Source organism: Sciurus vulgaris, assembly GCF_902686455.1.
Source record: "Sciurus vulgaris genome assembly, chromosome: 4".
NCBI classification, from domain to species: domain Eukaryota; kingdom Metazoa; phylum Chordata; class Mammalia; order Rodentia; family Sciuridae; genus Sciurus; species Sciurus vulgaris.
This window is the reverse complement of record NC_136464.1, coordinates 183,507,131-183,530,756: the sequence shown is the minus strand read 5'-3', so window position 1 is coordinate 183,530,756 and position 23,626 is coordinate 183,507,131. Positions and strand designations below refer to the sequence as shown.

Sequence of the window (23,626 nt, the reverse complement as noted above, 5' to 3'; positions counted from 1 at the left end):
TGACAATTATCAAGAATACAAACAATAAATGTTGATAAGGATATGGGGGAAAAGGTACACTCATACATTGCTGGTGAGTCTGCAAATTGGAAAGTCTGCAACCACTCTGGAAAGCAGTATGGAAATGCCTCAGAAAACTTGGAATGGAACCACCATTTGACCCATCTATCCCACTCCTAGGTTTATATCCAAAGGACTTAAAATAAGCACGCTATAGTGACACAGCCATATCAATGTTTATAGCAGCACAATTCACAATCGCTAAACTCTGGAATCAACCTAAGTGCCCTTCAACAGATGAATGCATAAAGAAAATGTGGTACATATACACAATGGAATACTACTCAGGCATAAAGAAGAATGAAATTATGGCATTTGCCAGTAAATGGATGGAACTGGAAAGTATAATGCTAAGTGAAATAAGCCAATCCCAAAAAAACAAAAGCCAAATTTTCTCTCTGATATGTGGATGCCAATTCACAATAAGAGGGGAGGGGAGGGAAGAAGAGAAGTACATAGGATTAGACAAAAGGGAACGAAGGGAAGGGAAGGGGGATGGGAACAGAAAAGGTAGTAGAATGACTCAGACATAACTTTCCTATGTTCTTATATGAATGCATGACCAGCATACCTCTACATCATGTACAACCACAAGAATGGGAAGTTATACACCAAGTATGTATAATATGTCCAAATACATTCTACTGTCATGTGTAACTAACAAGAACAAATTTTTAAGAAGTTTAAAACATAATTTTTATAGTTGTTTTGCTCAGAAGAAGACCCAACAAGACCCCAACTAATCCATTTGGTTTATATACATTACAAATCACTTTTGATCCTTCACCCCTCTCCCGAGCTTTTTCATGCACTAATGTCAACGGAGCCAGGTCACAGCCCTATCAGTTTTCCGTATGATTCATGTGGCCTGATGGCCTCTTTCTGTGTGTTCTTTAAGCACTGAGCTCGATAGCTGTCCTGTCCAACATGGGACCACGGGCCACCTGCCTACTGAGTTTAAGAAAGGAGACTAGTCTGTACTGAGATGTGCTGTGAATGTAAAATACATGACAGACTCCAATGAGATAGTCAAAAGATAAAACAAGAAACTCTCAATAATGTTTATAGTGATTGCAGGTTGAAATAACATTTTGCTTATATTGGTTTGAATAAAGTACATTTATATAAATAAAAAGAGAGCTCAAGTTCTGGAAGGTTCTACAAAATACCAGCATTGTCAGAGAGTAAAATCTGTAACAAAAGCCAGGGAAAATTCACGTTGCACATCCCTAGCGTTTCTGCCGATCAGATTGGCCGCTGCTGGACAGCGCAGGTACGATCACGATGCCCACGTTGTGCCACGTGTTCTTCACCACAGTCCAGTTTGTTCAGACTCACTTGGTGGGGGGGTCAGGAAAGGAAGACTCTAGTGATGAATCACAGAAGGGAAGCTCATCATTATCCCTTACTTCCTCTAATCCTTTAAGAAGGTTCTCCTGTGGTGAGGACTTCCTGTTACAGATTTATTAATTTGGATTCTAATGACAGACACTGTTTACATGGTCTTGATGCATGACTGTCATCCTGCAATGATACAAATGATCTGTCACTCTCCCAAGTCAGACTTCCTTTGAACCTTTTCAAAATTATGCAAGTGTAAAGCCAAAAAAAAAAAGCCAGGGAAATGCAAGTCTGTTTCCTCCCAGTGGACCAAGTAACAAAAGGCAAAATGAAATATTGATCCACTCTCTCAACAGAGATTGCTAAGGTTTGCAGCCAACCTCTTCTTAACTGCGGACAGAGCAAGACCAAAAATTGATTATCGCTCACTGCTAGTCTTAGGTTTCATGGATCTTCAACGGTTGACTGATTAATTAAATACGGGAACAGAATTCCAGATCAGAGCTTCCTTCATAAGCAGGCCGTTAATAAACCCATTTTTCAATGTAGGAAACATCCACACACAACCGCATAATATTCCTTCTAACTAAAGCATTTCATTCGGCATTTGACAGATCATACGTTATTTGACCCACAGGGAGGCAGATCATCAATTTGCAGTTCTTGTCCTGGTTTCCTGGACAAACCACGAAGTGTGATGTGTGTTTGGTGCCCTTCATCATTCATTCGCTCAGATGACACAAAGCCTGCTCTCTAGGAACTGGAATCGGAATGGGGAGGAGTCCACGCATTGCCGCTTGAGCCACGGCAGTGCGATGGCCCCAAGCTGGTGCACGGGTACGGTGGGGAGGGTCTCTGGGGTTTACAAGACAGCTTATTCTTCTACAGCACAGATGTTGAACATTAGCTGTCTGCGCATCATGCAAACTGCTTGTGTTAAGAAGGATACTTTCTTAGAAAGAGTCTTTGGCAAACACTGAACAAATCCATGAACAAAACAGAACATGAAACACTGGAAAACAGTTTTTCTGATAAATGGCGTCCTGGGAACAGCATCTTTTTTTAATCTTCTAGTGTAGCAAGAGTGCTCCCCGTGGTGCATCTGGGCGGGAGCACCCGCCAGCAGCGGAGTGGCCGAGGGTGGAAGCAGGGACAGTGGGCAAGGCTCACAGTGCGTGCTGCTCACTGAGAGCTACCACAAACTCCAGTTGCACGGCAGACAGCAGGACTACCCTGCTCATCCCACGAGTCTGAGTGTTCTAGCCATGGTGCTGGACAGGGGACAAGGAAGTCTTTTCCTTTAAGCTCTCAGAATGGGGCCTAGGGAGACAAGCTCAGCCCAGCAGCAGGCATTAATCCCGATGGCCCTCACTCCAGCCTTAGACCTGGTGTTGCAGGCCTCCTGCAACGAACAGTGGACACTACACTCCACTTAGAGCTCAGTTTCAGTGAGGGACAGTCAACACTGGCTGTCTCCCCCAGATACCGTGGCATTCACACTTCCACCCACCCTCTACCTGGATGCCACCACCCTTTCTGCACCCACACAGACCACCCATGAGAGTCCTCTTGCCAGAGTCACCAATAATCAATAAACTGCCCAAAGGAAGGAGCCTGCTGCTTCTCACCGAGGATGCTTGCCAAGTTCAACTGATTCTTCTTCCCCCGTGCTAGACCTTCCTGGTTCTCCTTTGAATCTCTGACCCCTTCTCAGGCCCTTACAGTCTTCTTGCTGTCTCCAGCTTTTACGGAATGGCATTTCTCCTGCTCCTCCCTACTGCAAAACATTACATGGTAAGACACTCGACTGTTGATGCGTGTGACAGAAAAAGAGACCAAAGTTCCCAAAACTAGTGTGCATTAAAAATTTTAAACTTCCTTTCATTAAATCCTCTGCAAAATTTACTTTTACCAATAGTCAAACTGATCAATTCCCTTTCCAGATTTCCATAACTAAACGATTGATGTAATATACATTCATCTTCCCTCTGTGTGGATGGGAAAGCTGAGCTAGAGACAGGTGTGCAACCTGGGTAAGCTTACAGTGTGCTTCTGTCACTGTTGAGATGTGGGCCTCGCCTGACTCCAGAGAGCATGGGACTCGGCTTCAAGAAACAAAGAGGGTCCACGCAGTTCACATCCTCAGCTGCTCACCGTCTCTTGGAACGTCATTTTCAAAACCTGTCTGTCCCCACAGACAGGTTTAATAAACCTGTCTGTTTAATAAACCTGCCGTTTAACAAACTCCTCCTGCTAGGAAATGCCAGGGTGGAAGCTGCTGAAACGAAACTCGGGAGCTGTAAGGAGTTACTTGTAACCTGTGGCTCTTTGATTACTGGCCAAGGGGGTCACATCAAGAGTGAGGTCATTTCCCTCTTCTCTGAGTGACCTGGGCAGGCTAGGCTGGAGTAGGTCACTAGGGAGTCAATAAATAGCTGCTGTTTCTTGACCTAGATCATAGGTTACGATGCTGTGTCTAGCAAGCAACAAAAATAAGCATCCATGTCTGCACACACTTGCACGCACACACGCAGTATGCAAGCCGAGTTCCACAGAGGCACTAGCTTGACAGCTCTGAAAAGACTTCTGTTCCAGATTTTCTGGAGAGATATTGTCAGGGACCATTAAATGATGAGTCCAGCATTGATAAAACCTTGGAATGTACTTAGTACTTCAGAAGGAACACCTAGCTCCTTCTATAGAGAATGTACGAGGCTTGGCTCTGGCCTTCAAAAGCTGGTGAGATAACAGGACTTGTGAATACTGACTTGACACAAAGCTGCATTAGAAGAGTGTTCATGCCATCATCTTTCCCAGATAGGTAAAGCCACATACTGAATTCTGCACTGCAGGACGGGTGGGAGAAATGAGTGTGATTCTCCGCAAGCTCCCGAGGAAGGAGCAGACCCTTCTTTCCTCTCCTTCCTCTTGAGATTTGAAATGCCAGAATGTTCACCAGCACTGGAGCTCCATCTTGGCCACGTGGGAGGCACCAGTTACAAGGATCCTGGTCCGGGAAGATTACGTGCACGTCCACAGATAACGGGGGACAGCAAGCATTCTCACCTCCCAGGCCAGTGATTCTGGGTGTTTCCTGCCACCTTACCCAAGCTCATATTTAGATAGCAGAAAGAAGTAAACCGAGGTACGTTGATGTTTGAGGAATTCTTTCCCCACTCACCTAGATTCCTTTTGGCTGAAGACATAAGAAAAAGATAAGAGCTTCTCAGTGTTGCTTTCCCATATAGAGACTTGCTGACTGCAGCCCGGGAGTGGGTGGGGTCACAGATGCCACTCTGGTGTTCCCCATGCAGAAGCTGACTGGTCAAGAGGCTGAGCTTCGCCCTCCTGCATGGAACTGGGGAAAGGACTGCATTCTTTCACGGGGCCACGGACCCTACCTGTGGACGCTTAAGGAAAGCACAGGGGTCAGCCACCCTGAGGGCAGCATGACTCATTTCTGCTTTATCTTCTTGCCACTGCAAATCATCACCAGACTCCAAACCTGTCTAAGATCAACCAAGGGAGTGCAGGATGTTCTGAGTGCTGGGCTTCTTCTGGGGTCAATGATTATTTTATGAACATGATAGATTTCTCTCCAGAACTTTTAGGACAGTCAAGATAAAACTTTCCCCTTTCAATAACAATACGTGGAGATGTTCATCAAGGGACAGAAATGGTTTCTGAAAATAACCCTGAACGATGATGTACAACAATAATCTTGTTTGGAGATTGTCTCCTGAATTTTTCATTGATGCAGTGAAGCAGTAAATACAATTTTTAGACATAAGAATGGTCTGTGGGTAAAGGAAACATAAAAACAGAACTGACAGGCAAAGAGGAACCCCTTAAAATCAGTACAAACAACATTTCAATTCTGCATAATAATTACAGTAATTAGCTTGAGTTCTAACACTTGCAGCGATATGCCGCCTAACCAAGTAAATAGGAATAAAATCTGCTCTCACGACTTACAAAAACAAGGGGTGGAGGAGACCACGTGAAATCTCCAGCGGAGAAAAAAGACTCAGGGCTGAGATGGGAGAATGGTTTGCAGGGTGCTATGTATATTCAGCCGAACACGCACAGATGAAAACACCAGAAAAGAACAGCTGCATTTCTATGCAAGGCAGCTGCTAACAGAGAAATAGAAATTCACTCAAAATGGCACCCAAATGGAAGAGTTTTGTATTTGTTTTTCTTTTTCTTTTTTTTTTCTTAATTGGAACTTTAGAATTATACATAGATTTTATATCTTTGTAGTTGCTCTTTGGTAGGAAATGCAGTACATTGGTCACAGCCTGTAAATAAATAATACAGCCTCCAGCCATGCATGGCAAAGAACTTGGGATGGGAAGGCTTGCACACAGGGCTTGGTGCACATGGGAGAAACATTGTATTATATGGTGGTTTCATTTATCACACTTGTCCATGACAGAAAGTTTTTCCTTCACTTGACTTTTTTTTTTTATTGAATTCTTAAAAGGCTGATATCAGTGTCATGGAGGACAAGAACACATTTTCCAAGACAGAAAACTCAGAAACACCTATTAGACATTTTTCCAGGTTGTTACAGGTTGGATCTGGAATGTCCCCCAAAAGCCACGTATTGGAACATGGTTCCCAAAGCATCCAGGTTCAGAGGTGGGCTATTTTAGGCAACGGTTGGATTCTGAAGGCTCTGGCTACATCACTGGTTTAGACCATTTGATGGATTAATCCATTAACAGCAGGATGGACTTTTGAGAGGTAGGATCTAGCTGGAGGGGGCTGGTCCCTGGGGGTGTGCCCTGGAAGGGTTTCCCTTCTCCCCTGCTCTTGTCTCTCTGCCTCCTTCTGATTCCCAGCTGCCGTGAGCAGAGCAGCTCTCTCCCACCATACCCTCACCTCAGGCCCACAGCAGTGGAGCTGGCCAACCAGGGACTGGAACCTCTGAAACCATGAACCTAAATAAATCTTTCCTCTTCCAAGTTGTTCTTGCCAGATATTTTTGTTCCAGTGACAAAAACCTTATTTGCACCCAGGACATCCAGGACATTCTTCATCCCAGATATTGTTTTTTTTTTTTTTTTTTTTTAAGTGTATCATGACCCAATGCCTCCAAATGTTGCGGAATAGAAAAATCAGTTCTTCAACATCATTATTTCCATCTTGAAAATCTCTCTGCATCGGGTCCCTCTCCATTTCTGCCATTATCCTGGGGGTGATCGTAACAGTCAACCATCTGCAGACCTTGACTGCAGTTGCCCTCAGCGCCCAATCATTCCCCTAACACATGACTAATCCACAATTTTTAAGGTAATTTTCTGATAATGTCAAACTTAAATTTCCCCAAATATTTAATGAGCTGTATTTAAAATTAGACAAACTTGAGGTCAAGGTCATAATCCTCCACATTGCCAAATCTGCACAGGGCTTCACCCTCCACTGTAAGGGATTGAGGTCCAACTACAAAGTTAGAAGCAGGTCCACACAGGGGGCCTCACTTACGACACCAACTGCAAGTTCTGGGGGCTGTGCAAACCAGTCTCAGTTCTGGTAACTCACTTGACCCACTCACAAAGCCCCCTGGAGAGGATCGCGCTCATGGTTATGTTTGCCACAAGGAGAGGATACAAGGAAGAAGTACATGCAAGGGAGTCTGCGAGGGCTGAGGGCAGACACTCCCAGCATCCTTGAGTCCACGCCCACAGGGGACAGCCAGCCCAGGACATGTGTCCAAGCTCTGGTTCCTTAAGAAGTCATGGCTGTCAACATGTCACCCACTGGGTCGACTCCGTCCCCAGCAGAGTTGAGTTGAGGTCTCTCGAGCATGGCCAACCCCAGTCAACCTCCCAGTGTGGTCCCAGGGTCTCACCATGAACAACAAGGACACCCTATCTGGGACCCCCAGAGTTCCATGGTTCCCTCTCAGGGCTGGAACACAGACCAGACTTCTCCTTGAGTGAAGCCCAATTCCAACAACACAGATTGCCAATATCTATGGAGACCCCCAACCCAGCAGGAAGGGCCAACCCGGAAGTTCCACCACACAACCAACTCCGTAATTTAAAAGGAAAATGGCAGTCTTCAGAGGGGACCCTCGTCTTGCCACGGTGGACCGTCATCTCAGCCTCACTCTTCCTCCATTTACATGAGGACAAGTGTCACCTCTCACAGCAAGGCCGGGGCCTGTGCCGCCCAGGAGCGTCTCCCCGCCCTTAGCCATCTCTGTCCGCTCCTCTCAAATGACGACTCCAGATTTGTACAAATGTTTTGATTCCTAGCAGCAAGGTTTAAGCTTGCAAAACCGAGGGCTCTCGAAAATCAGGTGCAATACAAGAGATTAATGAAAAGACCTGCTGCTGTGGAGGTGATCTCAGTAAATGGTCTCCAGCACTGAGTTTGATACGATGCTCAGAAGGCGTCCAAAATGAAGGTAACAAAAATCTAGAAAAGCTGGGCTGAACTTTTCAGACAGTTAAAAGCAGCAGATACACCAATACAAATTTCATGACTGAACTGACTCATGGGTAAAGACAATCTTCCAAAACAGGATATATAAGAACAGTTCTTAGAAACATAAAAGCCTCCGTAGTAATTAGAAGTATTATACTCTAACAAATATAGGACACATTTTTTATTATTATTTGAAGACAAATACTATAACTTCAGTTGTTACCATGAGCCAGGATCTTGGCTACATGTTGAGAACCTCACATTGATCGAAACAGATGTGTTTTCAGTCTGCACAGATCCACAGTCCAGCAGAGACACTTGCATTAAGATGCTAGCAACACCATGAAACTAAAAACCTGGTCTTAGAAATCTGCATTCCATTATGAAAGTGAATGAGGTGGCTGGATATATGATCTCTTAAAATCTAATTCCACTAAAAGAAACAATGTCAGAAATAAAGAACTGGACCTATGGTCATGACTTCAGTATGAGGTGTCCCCCCAAATTCATATGCAAAACCATGCAAGAAAGATCAGAAGTGAAGTGATCAGGTTTTGACAGCCTTAGTCTAATCAGTGCACTAATCTCCTGATAGGGATTAACCAGGTGGTAACCGTAGGCAGGTAGGACATGACTGGAGGAGGTAGATCACTGGGGGTGTAGCTTTGGGGTAGAAATTGTGTCCCTGGTAAGTGCATAGCTCCCCCTCCCTCTCCCTTTCCCCTGCCCCCACCTGCTCTTCCCTCCCCCTCTCCCTCTCCCCACCTCCCCTTCCTTCTCCCTCTCCCCCTCCCCACCGTCCCTTCCCCCTCTCTCTCCCTCTCCCTCTCCCTCTCCCCCTCCCTTCCCCCTCCCCCTCCCCCTCCCTCCTGGTGGCTGTGTCCTGAGCGGCCTCCTCCACCATGCTCTTCCACCATGGTGTTCTGCTTCGCCTCAGGCCCAGAGCTATGGTGCCAGCCGTCTATGAACTGAGACCTCTGGATCTGAGAGCTGAGTACGCGTTCCCCCTGAGTTGTCCTTGCCGGTCTCTGGGTCACAGTGTTGGAAGAGCTGACTGAGCACCTCTGGTGCGGCCCTGGCACTGTGGGACAATCCCTGCTGGTTCTGCTCTGAGGCTTTGAGTGCTGGCACCCTCCCTTCCCATCCTCCCTTTGGGAGCCTTTTCCGGTGCCCCTGTTCTGCTCTACCTCCACCACTTCTCTCCTCTCCCGCTCTGTGGTTATGGCTCAGTCCACTCAGCTCCTCCTTCCCTGAAACTGTCTCCCCAGAACTTGATAGAAGAGTCCAAGCCATTGCTGGCGCCGGCACCACGGGAGATGCAGAGGCTGCAGCTCTGCGCTGCTCCTCTGGGGCAGCCCTGCACTGGCGAGAGGCCACCTGATCAGTAGGGAGGCAAACTGTGGGGACAGGAGAGAATCACTGGAGGATCAGAGGATCCACAAAACCCTGATAGGAGAGGAATCAAAAAACCGAGCCCCCTTGCCTCTAACAGAGGGGCTCAGGGAAGCACAGGTGGTACCCAAGTGGGTAACAGTGTGCTCCACAGAGCCAAAATTGCCCTAAGACTGGTTCCAGGGAACCCAGGACAACCACAAGAAGTGTGTGGTATTCCCAGAGTCATAGAGGAGAATGCCGATGGTTAATCCAGTCAGTATCAATGAAAGAGATGTCATTCAAGATGCGGTCGCGACTTTTGGTTTCTCAGGATCACGTAATGGGAACTTCCAGTCCAGTTTTGCGCTTGTGTTTGTCGATTTCAAGAGAAGAGCCAGAAGACACCTCAGACCAGAGTACCCACTCTCCCTAGCTAGGTGATCCATTTGATTTTATCGAAAGTCTGTATGTAGCCCATGTGCACAGGGCACTCTATTGTACCTGGTGGGACAAAGATCCAACCGTCTGGATTTTAATAGAGGAAATGCAAATGCAAAAGCAGGCCAAGGTTTTTCTCTTCGTCACTGGAATACCAAAAGGCAGCACTTTATCAAGATAGGAAACTAGGTTTAAAGTGGAACCATATAAGATATCCAGATTGAAAGTTCAACAAATGAAGAATTTAAGTATTCAATAAACAGCAGTATCTCTTGGGGGATCATTTCAGGTGATTTAATATAAAAAAGTGTCTGAAATTCCCCCTGCCCTAAATACCCTGGCAATCCTAGTGATCTAGAGAGAGATGAAAATCGAAGACCAGGGCCAACAGTATGAGAAAATATTCACCAGCAGGGCTAGGTAGCGTGCGCCGGTGATCCCAAAGGCTGAGGCAAGAAGATCACAAGGTGGAGGCTGGCCTCAGCAGCTAAGTGAGGCCCTGTCTCAAACTTTTAAAAAATAAAATAAAAAGGGGTTGTGGGTGTAGCTCGGGATCCAGCACCACCGCGATTCCCAGTACTGAAAAAAAAAGTCATGACAAGGACGACAGAAACGGAATGCAGCATGGAATGATGTGGAACGATGGGAGCAACCGTGATGGTGGTGGGGCCTGAAGTGAGGGGATGGTCCTAAACCAGGAGGAGCAGGAGGACTTTCTGGAGAAAATGTCTTTACGTTTCGAAGGATTTGGGAGCTGGGAGAGAAAAATGCAGGAGGTCTTGGTGGGGGTCTTGGACTGAGGCTCCTCCTGAGCCGCCCGGCTGCCTCACGCCAGGCAGGTTCAGGCCTGGTCTTGTCCTGCGCTCGCCGCTGACCAAGTTGTCAGTTTCTCTCCCACCTGCCGAGTCCCAGGGGAGTCTCAGAAGCTGGACACTCCATTTGTTAGACACAAAGCAAATGACGAAGGGACAAAGAAAAGGGGAGAGATGAGAGGAAACCAGCTGCCACGCACCACCCTCAGCGCTGGAGATTAGCATGGGGGTGCACATCCTGACTCGCAGATCTCGGGGTTCAAATGTTGCTGTATAAATATAGGCCAGACATGCCTCGTCTCCTCGCTGTGCAGCGTCTTGTCTTGCTCTTGGCATTGGACCTCAAGTTCGTTGCTCCAAATTCTAATCCTCAGATCTTGACAAACAGCCTCAAGTTGTGCCATCTGGTAGACTGTCTGCCAGGCCTGCCCCTCTGGGGAGCTCTGTCCTCCCTTAGTCACAGTGTGCCTCACCTACTAAGACACCACTGAGCAATGACCCGACTCACGTGGCAAACGTGGGCGCAGATCCACTTCCACTGAGCCACAGACCTGCCTGAGGCTTCTCCTCCGAGCAAGCCACTGTCCGTCACTGCAAGGCCACTTCCTCCTGTCTCACTGGACCCTTGGCTACCCTGCAGACACCAATTTTCCACATGTCAAACTAAATGAAATCAGGCCCAGAGAGGGAGCTGTGGTCGCAAGGTGCTCACGCCAGAGACACGGATGCTAATTTGGTAAAACCAGGGACAGGCCTTGGAAGTTCCTCTGTGTAGGGAAACCAACACCCTCACGTTCACCGTGAGTTCACGGTCACCCCTGCCCACATTAAGGTGTCTCAAAGCCAAAGGGTTTTTTAAAAAGCACAATCTTTAATAAGGTAGGCAAAACAAACAGGATTAATGCTGAACTCAGATTCCTCCACCTTTGGTCCTGACAATGAAACAAGTAGGTTATAAAACTAAGCTCTCACTTTCAAAGATTCCTTCTTTTTTTTTTTTTTCCTGGAGTACACTACTACCCTGCGGGTGTTAGAAAGGCCACTATACACAGAATGATCACTTGCCTGCATTTAATACAAATTGCCAAGCAATTTCAAGCACCTACAGAAATCCATGTGAAATGACTTCTTTAAGGAGAGTCTGCAGAAATGAAAATTGTCATGCCCCCTATTTTTTGGTTCAGCTGTCACTAAAAACTAAACCAAAGCCAAAGGCTACAATCCTTGCTCAACAGTTTAATAAGGAAACATATGAAGAATCAGGAGCTACAGATACAGAGACTCTAAAAACTGAAGCATGCACCTGCCCTTTGCACCTTATTAAAAAAATAAGAGGAATGTTGGCAAAATTTACTAAGCAATTATCAGTCTTAAATTGATTCTACACTTAAATCTGTATCTTGTCATTAAAACTTGAGTTTCTAGAGAAACACAGTTTGTTTGTTCTGGGGATGGGGCGGTGGGAGTCTTCCTATAAATATTGAAATATCTGTTTTAACAATGTGAAAGTTCCAAGCACTGCCTGTGTGGTAGCTTACTATAAAAAGCTACATTTGTTAGAAGTTCATCTTGGAGAGCTGGGCCTGCTCGCTCAGGGTTATGAGTCTGCTTTTATGCACCAACCGAGGATAATTAACTCACCATCTGTGGTCACGCAGTGTTTTGCAACTTCATCCAAATCTAATGATTCGACCTCATTTGTCAGTGAAAGAACAAGATGGCAGCTTGGGATGGTTTTTCCAAGATAGGCCTGTTACAGGACGGAGATTGGAGTCCTGCAGTTCCTCCTGACACTGCTCTGCTTTCTCACAAAAGGTGAGTGAGATGATCAACAAAAGGCGGCAGAAATAAAATAGGATATTCACAGGAAAAGTCAATAGATTTGTTAACCAAATACTTTACCAAAGCTCAAATTTAGTGGATTGTTCAGCAGTAAGTGAAAAACTGGAACTAATATGTAAATTATATTTTTAGGATTATCATCCTTTTAGCTTAATAATTTTAACTTTTTTCATTTATAAAGATTATAAACATAGCAATATAGTTCTGTAATGATCCTGGGTTTTTTTTTTGTTTTGTTTTTTGTTTTTGCCCACCTGCAGTTTTTGAAAAGTTCTATTCCAATACAATTAAATGATAAATAGTGTCTAAAGAGAAAGGCATTCCCACAAAATTTTACCAAGAACAAAACATATTTAAGTTTCACTTGAGCTCATTTTTTTCACAAATCCAATGTAAATAGATCACTCTGTGCCTGTCTGAACATTTTCTACTCTTTAAGACACATATGCTAATATTCTAAGCTTGAACTTAGGAAATTTATATTTTTACTCATTTTTATTTAACAAAAATTCAAGTACTACCAAGTTAGGGAATTAATAAATTTTACAGTGAATTTCTGAGACAACATTATACATCTTTCATCAAACACAGCATCTATAACAAAGCTTCTAGTGTGTCAATCTCTCAAAATTGCAACATATGCTTCCAAGGAAAAGAACAAAGTATCTGTCCAGTTACAGGGAATCCTAAAAGGCAGAGACCGAATAGGATGGAGGATGGTCACCGTGTGTGTGTGTGTGTGTGTGTGTGTGTTTGTGTGTGTGTGTGTGTTGAGGAAGACAACCTGTAATTAATTCTGAATCCACCAGCTGCTCTCTGCAGGCCCCTCCACTCCCCACTCAAAAAATCAAATGGGAAAAGATGCAAAGCAGCGTCTGCTGCCAAACTTGAGAAAAGAAAAGAAATGGCATTGTGTGCTCACACAGGACAAGTGGGAAATGTGTAAACTGGGACACTGTGATTAAATTTCTAGCTCATCTAGGTTGAACACACACACTCATTGGAAGATCTCAAACTGTACAGAGCTTATGTGAGGATTCTCATCAAGGCCTCCGAAAGTGGATAAGCTGATGTGACGCTGCACAATCACACAGAGGCACACTGCACAGGTGTGATCCATGCCACTGTGGCCACTTGGGATGAAAATAGGATCAGAGCTGATGCTCAAGTCTACACCAATCATCGTCCACTCTGGATGATTTTGCCCCCTAAACATTTTGGGTATGGTTGAAAACATTTTCAGTGGTCAGAACTCTGTATGGCTACTTGCTTCTAGCCATCTAGGTTGGAGCCAGAGGACCAGGATATACCACAACAAAGATTATCTGGTCCAAAATGTTGACATCAATGAAGTCAAGAAATCTTGACCTGGACATCAAGATGCTAATGAATGTACCACTTTATATTTCTCTAGTGACACCTGTAAAGAATCAGAAACCATCAGGTTGGCAAGAATGCACGTATAGGTTACATAGCTAGCTTGTGACTACCCAGCCAGGATGGGAGGCCCTGATGCAGAAAACGCTTCTCCTGCCACATGGTTAGAGGGAAAGTGGGAACCATGGAAGGCTACTGCAAAACAGGGAGAGCATGCCAGCATGAAATCAGGAAATGGTTGTTAGTGAGCTTCTCATTGCCATGACAAAATGCCTGAGAAAAACAACTGAGAGGAGATTCATTTTGCCTTGTGGTCTTAAAGGTTTCAGTCCACCGTCAGCTGGCCCCATCACTCGGGGCCTGAGGTGAGGCAGAACATGAGAAGGGCATGTTGGAACAAAGTTGCTCATCCCATGGCAGCTGGGAAGCAGAAGAAAGAGAGGAAGGGGCTGGGGACAAGACATGCCCTCCCAGGGCATGCCTAGTGACCTGCGTCCTCCCACGAGGCCCCAACTAGAGTTTCCACCACCTCCCTACAATGCCCCCTGCTTACTGATCCCTTGAGGGACTCACCCACTGCTGAGGTTGGAGCCCTCACAATCCATCAGTTCCAAAGCACCAGCCTGCTCTGGGGACCAAGCCCTCAATGCAGGAGCCTTGGGGGACAACCAGCCCTAAACCATAACAGACTGCAAGCATAGCAGCGTTCACAGTGTGGGTTGGACAGCACTCACCATTCTGTCATTTAATCACCTCCACTGGTCATGGTGTAGATGTGAGGTGTCCCCAAAAGCTCATGTGTGAGACAACACAAGAAGTTTCAGAGGAGGAACGATCCAGTTATAAAAGGCTTAATCCAATCAGTAAATTAACCCCCCCCCCCGACAGGATTAACTGAGTGGTGACTAAGGTGGGTGGGTGGCTGCAGGAGGGGGGTCCTGGGACCATACTTTGGGTATATGTATTTTGTATCTGGTGAATAGAGTCTCTCTCTGCTGCCTGATTATCATGCGAGCTGCTTTTCTCCTTCACATGCGTCCGCCATGAAGTTCTGCCCACCTCAAGCCCTGAGGAATGGAGCCAGCCTCATATGGACTGAGACCTCTGAGATCATGAGCCCTCAAACTTTCCTCCTTAAAACTTTTCTTTTCAGATCTTTTAGTCACAGCAGTAAAAAAGTTGACTAAAACAGAAATTGGTACCGAGAAGTGGGGTCATTGCTGCGACTAACCTGACCATGCAGTTCAGAAGCCTGGGGAGCTTTTTGAAATTGGTGGGAGGAATTTTGAGATGCTTAGCAATGCTTGCTGGAAATGCTTCAGATTACTGTAAGCAGAGCTTAATGGGCAATTCTGGTGGGAGTTCAGAAGACCAGAATGCGAGTAGGACTGTGGACAGTAAAGACGGGACTCAAGAGGGTTCAGAGTGGGAGGTCTCGAAGGAAAATCGGACTTGAGGTCATTCATGTTATGTTGACTAAAACACCAGTATTAACAGGGAGTGCTTAACACCTGATGAGCACATGGAAGCTAGTAGACCTGAGTGGTGTAGCCACCTCCTTCGTTGCTGCCCAGGGCACACACTGAGGGGCATTTGCCTTGCAGCAGTTTCATAGCTCTGCTAAGTGGGGCGAGTTAGCTTGTACTCTCAGACCTCATTCCCAGTGTCTGAGGTGTGCTGATTTCCCTTGTGGGAACTGCTTCTCTGGGACCTGCTGAAGGGCTTGTGCACATGTGAAGGACTGAACCACAGGATCTCAAGAGTCCTGGAGAGTCAGTACCCTACTAAATGTGGACCTGAGAAAGAGGGCAGCAGCCAGGCTGTGCACAGGCATGAGTGAGCTGGCATGTTGGGGGCAGGTACTGGAGGTCTGGGGTGTGCAGAATAAGGAACAAATGGGTACCAAGGAGATGAATCAGGTGGTGACGTGAGGATGAAGGGAAGATGAAGGGAAGGTGTGGATCCTGCACATCACAGGACATGTTCATACATCAGGCATTCAGGAACCAAAGCCTGATGGTGGGCAGGGGTGACTCAGGTTCCACTGGCTCCACGGATGGAGTTAAGAGAATTTAGGGGAAAGTCAACTTTAGTTAATATCAGATTTCCTTCTAGATGTGTCAGATTTGAGGGTTTTGTTCATGGACAAATTCCTTCACGGTCTTCCCTCTCTAACTCATCTCTTCTGCAAAGACCTCCCTGAGTTTACCCAAGCAGAGGTGACCACTGTGGGACCTCCTTCTATCCCAATATTTATTTACCGGTGTCTGGTCCTCTTTCTAAATCACTCTTGCACAAAGAGGACGGGGCCTCTCTTTGACACGCACTATCATGGTTAAATCATGCACCCATGACTCCTGTTCTTAGGAAAAATGGAAATCTGAACACAAGGAGAGCACAGCCTGAAAATGAGGGATCCACTGGCCAAGGAACATTAGGACCGTAGGTTGACACCAGGGAGAAGCCTGGCACAGATCCTCATCTACTCCGTCCGGGAAGAAGGCCTCTGCAACTCTGTGTCCTGGTCCTCCAACCTCCAAAACTGAAATAATCTGTCGTTGAAGTGCCGTACTTTGCTGCAGCATCCACAGGAAACTCACACACTTACGAAAAATTAGATACTGAAATTTTCTTAGAAATTATGGGATTCAAGAACTAGAATCTTTCCTGAACTACAATTTTTAAATCCATGCGGGGAAAACAGTTGCAGATATTAAATGCAATTCACTCATAGAGTCATGTAATCATTCATCCAATAGACAAATACAAGCAGACTCACCAGGGTCTTGCCTTCTGGCATGTTTTTGGATCACACAATTCATAGAAACATTGTTTTCTGAACAGGGAAGGACTTGGATCTGCAGGACTCTGACCCAGCCCCAGGCTGTGTCAGAGCACATGGAAAAGACCGACCTTTCCAGCACATTCCCAGGATCTGTGCAAAAGTGCCCTCTGTGCTCAGGTTGTTTTCCCCTTCGCTTCACTTCATTTTTCTTTTACACTTAGAATATAATTAATGACCATTTATCTAGCAGCCTTAACTCACAACACTGGAAATACTCTATTAATGAGAAAGAAGATTGGGAACATTGCAAAGCAAAAAGATTTGTTCTGTCTCCAAGTAATGTTCACATAATGATAAATCCTATGTGTAATTTTGAGATTGATAATTATGAAATGGTATCCAATACAAATCAAGAACAAAGTAAAAAGTAAACACAATAATAGGGACATTTCTGAAATGTCCAGAGTTCACATTTATTTCCTTTATTTTTTCCATATTCAGATTCAGTTGTCTACCCACAGAAAGGAAAAGTCATTGTATTTACAATGCAGGTCATTAAATATAATTATCATTACAGGCAAAACTACTCCCAATCCCTACTGCGAGGCTGGAGGCAGTGTGGCAGACACACAGAGGACGGTTTCAGTTTGTGTAGTGCTGTTTACCAGACACCCGCACAAGAGGTGACTGGAGGAAATAGCATGTGCACACCGGATACATTCATAGTACAGCCAAAGATGTCTGCAGCTGAGGGAATCAAAACGCAAGACTCTCCTCCGTGAGGTAATTGTGTTGGAAATGGCCTACACAATTACTAAAATAAGTTAGAATCCCCAAATTTTCGATCATTTGTCCTACTTGCCATCTAACACAAACTTATAAAAATTAAAAACTGTGAAATTATATGTAATCTCTATTTCCTGTCCATACACGCTAACTCCTCATCCTCAGGCATCTCTCTCGAGCTATAACACCTCCATGGAACTCTCATCTGTCCGAGGCTCACCAGGCACCCTGTCCTGGGCTCCTCTGACACAGATGGTCACCTACCAGCTGTGCCCCACTTCCCTGCTGTCTCACCTGCTCATCTTCCTTCTCCCCAGTCACACTGAGCCTTCCAGAAGCTCTGAGCAAGGGGTGCCTGCATCTTTCTCACATATGCACATGGATAAAGGGGGGGGGGGGGAGAAAGTGGAGGAAGCAAAGAAGGAAGAGCGAAGAGACAGGAGGAGGAGGAAGGGAGGGAGGGCTGGAGAAGGAGGGAAGAAAGCATTAAGGAAGAGGGGAAACAGCTACTGCTGAGAGCCACCCAGTCCATCACCTGAATCCCGATCCTGCCAGCCCCTCCTGTGTGGTGCAGGGCTGTCAGGCATGGCGGCTTGGCACCACAGAAAGGGCGTCCGGTCCACACCCATGGAGCCCATTCAAGGTGGTCACGGTAGTACTCCCATCTCTGATAATACATCCTTTTGATTCTTTGAAAACATTTCTGTGCTTCCAAATTGTATTCATCTATACTGCAGAATGTTAAATGCCCACTGATTTAAATGTATCTGAGACTGAAGGAAATGTAATGGATATTATAATTTAATGAGTTGTAAAAATGTTTCTGTTCCAGAGTGTCAACAGATTTTTGCTAGCCAATTTTCTCCCTGACAAATACAATTGTGCTCAAAGTGGCACATTTTTCAAATTCAGATATCAAGACTACTTCTTCCTTCAAATGAGTAGTTTATCGACAAAGTGCTAAAACTATAAGAAATTCAAATTAATAATGAAGATAATAAAAATAATCTCTAATTTAAATAAAAGGTATAGTTCATTATATTTCAACCACATATATAAATTGGATTTTCCAAGTGAAACGACAGCAGTTTAACTATAATTGCAATTGCATATTTACCTACAGAGGTGTACAGGGTAATGTGTATGCACGTGCATAGAATTCATATTATAGTTCATAAATGGCTTCTACATGCATCATTTCATTTGATTCTCACTAAAACTGAAGTAGACCAGAAAGATCTTATGATAACAATTTTAAAATTATAACACCATGAAAGTAATGTGAAATGACTTGCCCTGGTCACATACAAGGAGAGAAGGAAGAGGACCCAGGGCAGGAGAGCAAGGGAAATCCAGAGAGAGCAAATTCACTTGAAGCCCTATCCCCACATTCCTTATTTTCTCAGTGACAATATGTTTAAAAACTCTAGTAAGGTGCTGCCTCATAAACTGATGGTCCTAGGGTCACAGTGTCAGATTCCAAAACACAATAAATAAATAAATAAACAAAATCACTCTTTAGATTTATAAAAACAATGTAAGTTTCCTTTAAATGTACCTTATTAAATGAAATTTTTTCATAAAATAGAGACATTATTGAAATGTAAAAGTGTTTACATTTCCAAACCTTTTATTTTCATTTACTCGTATAATGCCAATAACTTCAGGTCTGCCTTTTAAGGTGAATGAGACCTGAAAGGCACGTTTACCTTGAACCCTACAAACAGACTTTCCACTGTTATTTTCACCTAATGTCCATTCTTGAGGGAGCTTTCATAAGCTCTTAAGGAATGTTTGGGCTTTTGGTGTTAGTTTGGTTGTGTTTTCTGGTGTGCGTATGTGTGTGTGTGTGTGTGTGTGTGTGTGTGTAACTTTTGCATGTTGCTTATTCTAGCCAAGTAAAGCCTGTTTTTTCCATTGTTTACATTGCACAAGTTCATGTGTGATGACAAAGCAACCAATGTGCTTGCACATGCAGTTCTTCTTCAAGGCAAACTACAGCTAAAGGCATTAAATCCACAGCATGAAAAGAGACAGATGACAGAGAAGAGAGGGAAAGACTGACTTCTATCCTTCAGGAAAAGTCACCAGTCTGTTCTATTTTTGAAAGCAGGCCCTGTTCCACAGAGAACTGGCTTCTTGACATGCCATTGGTATGTTACAGATTGTTATTGGCCACTGACCTGGTGCCATCTGCTCTGCAAGATTAAGCCAGCCGTGCTCACCTGTGTGGAATCCGGACCTCTTGCCACTGGCAAATGATCACGGAGTAGATTTAAGAAATTAGTTATGCTGCTGATTTCCTGAAGACAGGAATATATCTACACAATGAGATTTATCTTTTCTATTTTCTTTAGCACTTTCAAAACATCATTTATTCTAAGATGCTTAAGATTAGTGTTTTGTATTTTTAAGGGCAAAAATTTGAGGGCAGTAAATTTATGTATGTTCTTTGGCCTGATAGAGATTTTTAGTTTGATTTAGTACTCTCAGGAAATTAAAATAACCATCGAACTTCTAAAACACAGGGTCTCCATTTGATACCCCGTTCCTGCTGCATTTCCTGCATGAATCAGAGTTTTCTGGGGCAAAGTAATCTAGAATGCTAAAGCAGACCAGAGTGAAAGTGGCAGGTGGCTGTGGCCAACGTTTCCCTTTTGAAGTATCTATCCTGAAAAGTCACTTTTCCCTTTTTGACTTTACCCCTTTTACAAGCAGCGACTATCCATGTAGAAACAGGTGCAGTTGTCTAAGATTTGCACATGGTGAAGAAATACCTCTCTGTTCAACTAATGTTTTGAGCAGGATACTTTAAGGTTACCAGGATTTCCTTATTTGAAGAGGTAAATTTTTCCTTTCTCTCTGGAAAGGGAGTAGATGAGAAGACCCTGAGAAACCACCCTGTAACCCAGAATCTTAGACAACGGGGGCAGATTCCCTCCCTGCTTGTCTCAACACTCTGAGGGAATACTTCCTGGGTTGCAAGATCATCTTTTCCTTTCCTTGGAATTTTTGGTATCTACTTTATATTACATCATGAGTCACATATGGCCCCTACCCCATCCATGATCCCATGTCATTTACATAAAGAAAACAGTTAAGTTTTCCATGTGAAAGACATTACATTCTCTCTATACTTTTCTAGGGAAAACCTTCCCAGGCAGCCTTTCAACATGCTCTTTCTGGGCCTTAACCATTCCAGCTTATTTCCTCTGTATCTATTCCAGTTTCTCAAACCTTAACATTTTAAGATTCCTAAGATGAATACATTATTCTAAATGCTAATCATTGGCTTCATATTTGCTGTGGTGCTGCAGGGCTTATTATGGCAAGCAGTAGTCAATGAACACCCATGTATTTATCCCAACTATTCTCTTGTCAAGGCAGGCCCTTGACACTCTGAATTTTACCACTGGTATTTTGAATCAACCAACAGGGGCTTATGATTCTTCCTAGGAAATTTGCTTTTCCTATTCTTGGCCCAAAATATCAACCTATCCAGATTGCTCTAAATGTTGATTCATCTAGAGTATTAATTTCATGACTCTGCCTTTTCCTCCTGGGTCTATTCCTTACAGAGGTGTAGACAAATATGTACCCAGGAGGGAGGTCAGGACTTGATGGAGCAGCATTAAACAACATTCCAGTGCAAGCCATACACCCAAAGCCCAGTAACTGGAAAGGGAACATGTGTCCTGGTACACTCACAAGAGCAAGCACACCCAGAAGTGAAAACCAGATAACCTGCAACCTGTGCAACCAACACAGATGATTCGGTTCACATAGATTTCATGGTCACGCTGAGCAACACTACTATACCCAGAGGTGCAGATTAATAAACAGCATAAAAGCAGAGATGGTGGGAGTTGGGGCTGGTTTTAATACTCTCATTCTTAATTCAAATGTTTACCAAATAATAATGTGTTCAGTGCACATTTATGTCATGCATTTTCACTTTGGGTATTACAGTTTCCAATAAATAATTAACACTAGATACAAAGAAGTAACCATCATGACCATTCTGCTGTGGCTGGCATGCTAGGTCAGAGGACCAGGGGCTGTGGGGATACCTGGCCACTGCTTTCTCTGCCTCCTCTCTCTCCACATCTGTGTATCTTGTGGTGCCTTTCTTAACAGGATGGCAATTGACAGGAAAGGCATGTGACTCAGCAGGACAATGTAGACAGGGAGAGAGGGAGAAGAGTTCAATGGTGGAAAAGGGGTTGGGCCTCACTTGGTTAAGCCACATTTCTACACCGAAAAGCCATCAGAGGGGGAATCAGCACATCAGGCAGGATTCTGATCAGCTGAAGCCGATTGCCAGTTACTTCCAGAGCTTGAGTTGGACCAATTTCACTCAAACCATATGGTTACCAAGCAATGTGGAAGACAATGAAACAAATTGTGATTCATTTACACTCATTTGCACACACACATGCACACAGAACCATACAGACACACAGACAATGTAAGGAAGACTGCACACAAGGGTGTAAAGTAGACCTCTATAGATTTGTGGGGTATGAATGATTTCATCTTTGCTCAGGTTTATCTCTCCTTTGTACATTTTCTATATCAGTCACAATGCTTTTACCAGATTCTATGTGAATGCAACATCTACTCATGTAGTACTCTCTGGTTGTACATATATTTTACTGTCTTGATATTTATTTGGGACTACAATTGAGTTTGTGTAGGTTCATGATCAATCTTCTACTATATTCCTTCCTGAAGTTATGATATCTCTCTGCCTGTTCTTTCAAATATGTTTTACTGAGGTTAATCTTTGATGGCTCAAGGGTGACACTGCCTCCATTAAATATCTGATTCTAAGGAAATCTGATTTGACTCAACCCCTCTTGTCTTCCTCAGTTTCTCCTGCACACAAACAGGAATTAAGGCTGATTGGGCAGCAATGTCATTGGGAAATCCAATAAAGTGAGCAGATACCTTATTACAATCAGACTAAACCATAGTCTATGGAGTGATGTCAGCAAGCTAGCAAAACCAGAAGTCCCATACCTCATTCTTCCACAGAGACACTGATGAGTCAGCATTATATACGCCAAAGTGCCTTTATGAGAACTCCAAAAACCAGTTAGAAATTTTCAGGACCCTTGGTGAAGCAAACCCAAAACGGCTATATTGAAATAATTAAGAAAAACCTTTGCATTCTACACAAGAGCACCCCTCTCTACTAGGTGCAGCTCAGCACAATTGGGAGTAAATACAAAAGCACAGATTCCTCCTCAGGAAAGACAGAAAAGAGAGCAATGCATGCTTACCCACACTTCAGAGAATCCCCAGGCACTGGTTTCTCTTTCTCCTGACTTGGGACATTAACGAAACCAGCATTCTTTGGATCCCTGGAGGTCACTGGAAACACAAGAAAGTTGACTCGTGTTTTAGTCAGCTTTTTCACCGCTGTGACTAAAAGATTAGATCAGAACAACACAGAGGAGGAAAAGTTTATTTAAGGGCTCACGGTTTCAGAGGTTTTCAGAGGTCTTAGTTCAGGCTGGCTCCATTCCTTAGGGCTGGAAGTGAGGGAGAACATTACGGCAGAAGATTGGCAAAGGGAAGCAGCTCACATGATGATCAGAGAGCAGACAGAGAGACACTCCATGCTCCAGATACAAAATACATACCCCACGGTCATACGCCCAGTGACCCGTTTCCTCCAGCCACACTCCACCTGCCTTCAGTTAGCACTTAGTTAATCCCATAAAGGATGAATTCACTAATTAGGTTGAGGTTATGACCCAATCATTTCTCCTCCAAACCTTCTTGCATTGTCTCACATGTGAGCTTTTGGAGGATACCTCATATCCCAATCATGAAAACTTGCTTGCTGTTGAACCACAAGAAAACCCATAGCACCACAGACAAGCAACAGAGGGGTAAGAGATTACAGACTCCAGAAAAACAGGAAAAACTCTGTAGTTAGGAAATCACACACACAAGCCTAGAAAAATGCATTCTTCAAAAGTCTGAGAGGCCCCAGAATCTGTGACCATGATTATTGGTGAAGGTTTTTCCTTGCAGAAATCCTTGCAAAGTGTGCAAAGAAACAGGGAGACATAGATCAAACAAAAGAACAAAATTAATCATTAGAAACCAACCCTAATGAAACTGAAATTTATCAATTAACTGACAATGAATTCAAAGAACCCTCTCAACAAAGCTCAATGAGCTTAAATAGAGCATAGATACACCACTAAGAAAAATCAGGAAAACATTGTATAAAACAAAATGCAAATATCAACAAAGAGAATAAAACTATAACAAAAAGAACAAAAGAGAAATTCTGAAGCTAAATAATACAAAAAAGAACAGGCAGAGAGAAATCATTTTTTTTTCTGTGCTGAAAAAA

The 23,626-nt window shown here is 44.1% G+C and overlaps 1 protein-coding gene across 2 annotated transcripts in view; it reads right to left on the bottom strand.

The window, feature by feature from the left end:
• MYO16 (myosin XVI) overlaps positions 1 to 23,626 on the bottom strand; it is a 551,974-nt gene that overhangs the window by 516,065 nt on the left and 12,283 nt on the right. Inside the window, exon 2 of one of the 2 annotated variants that reach the window (XM_079137420.1) lies at positions 22,539 to 22,629. The exons of the other annotated variant lie outside the window; for it this stretch is intronic. The gene's annotated coding sequence lies outside the window, so the exon portion shown is untranslated. The remainder of the gene's footprint in view (positions 1 to 22,538; positions 22,630 to 23,626) is intronic. 2 annotated transcript variants of the gene reach the window in all.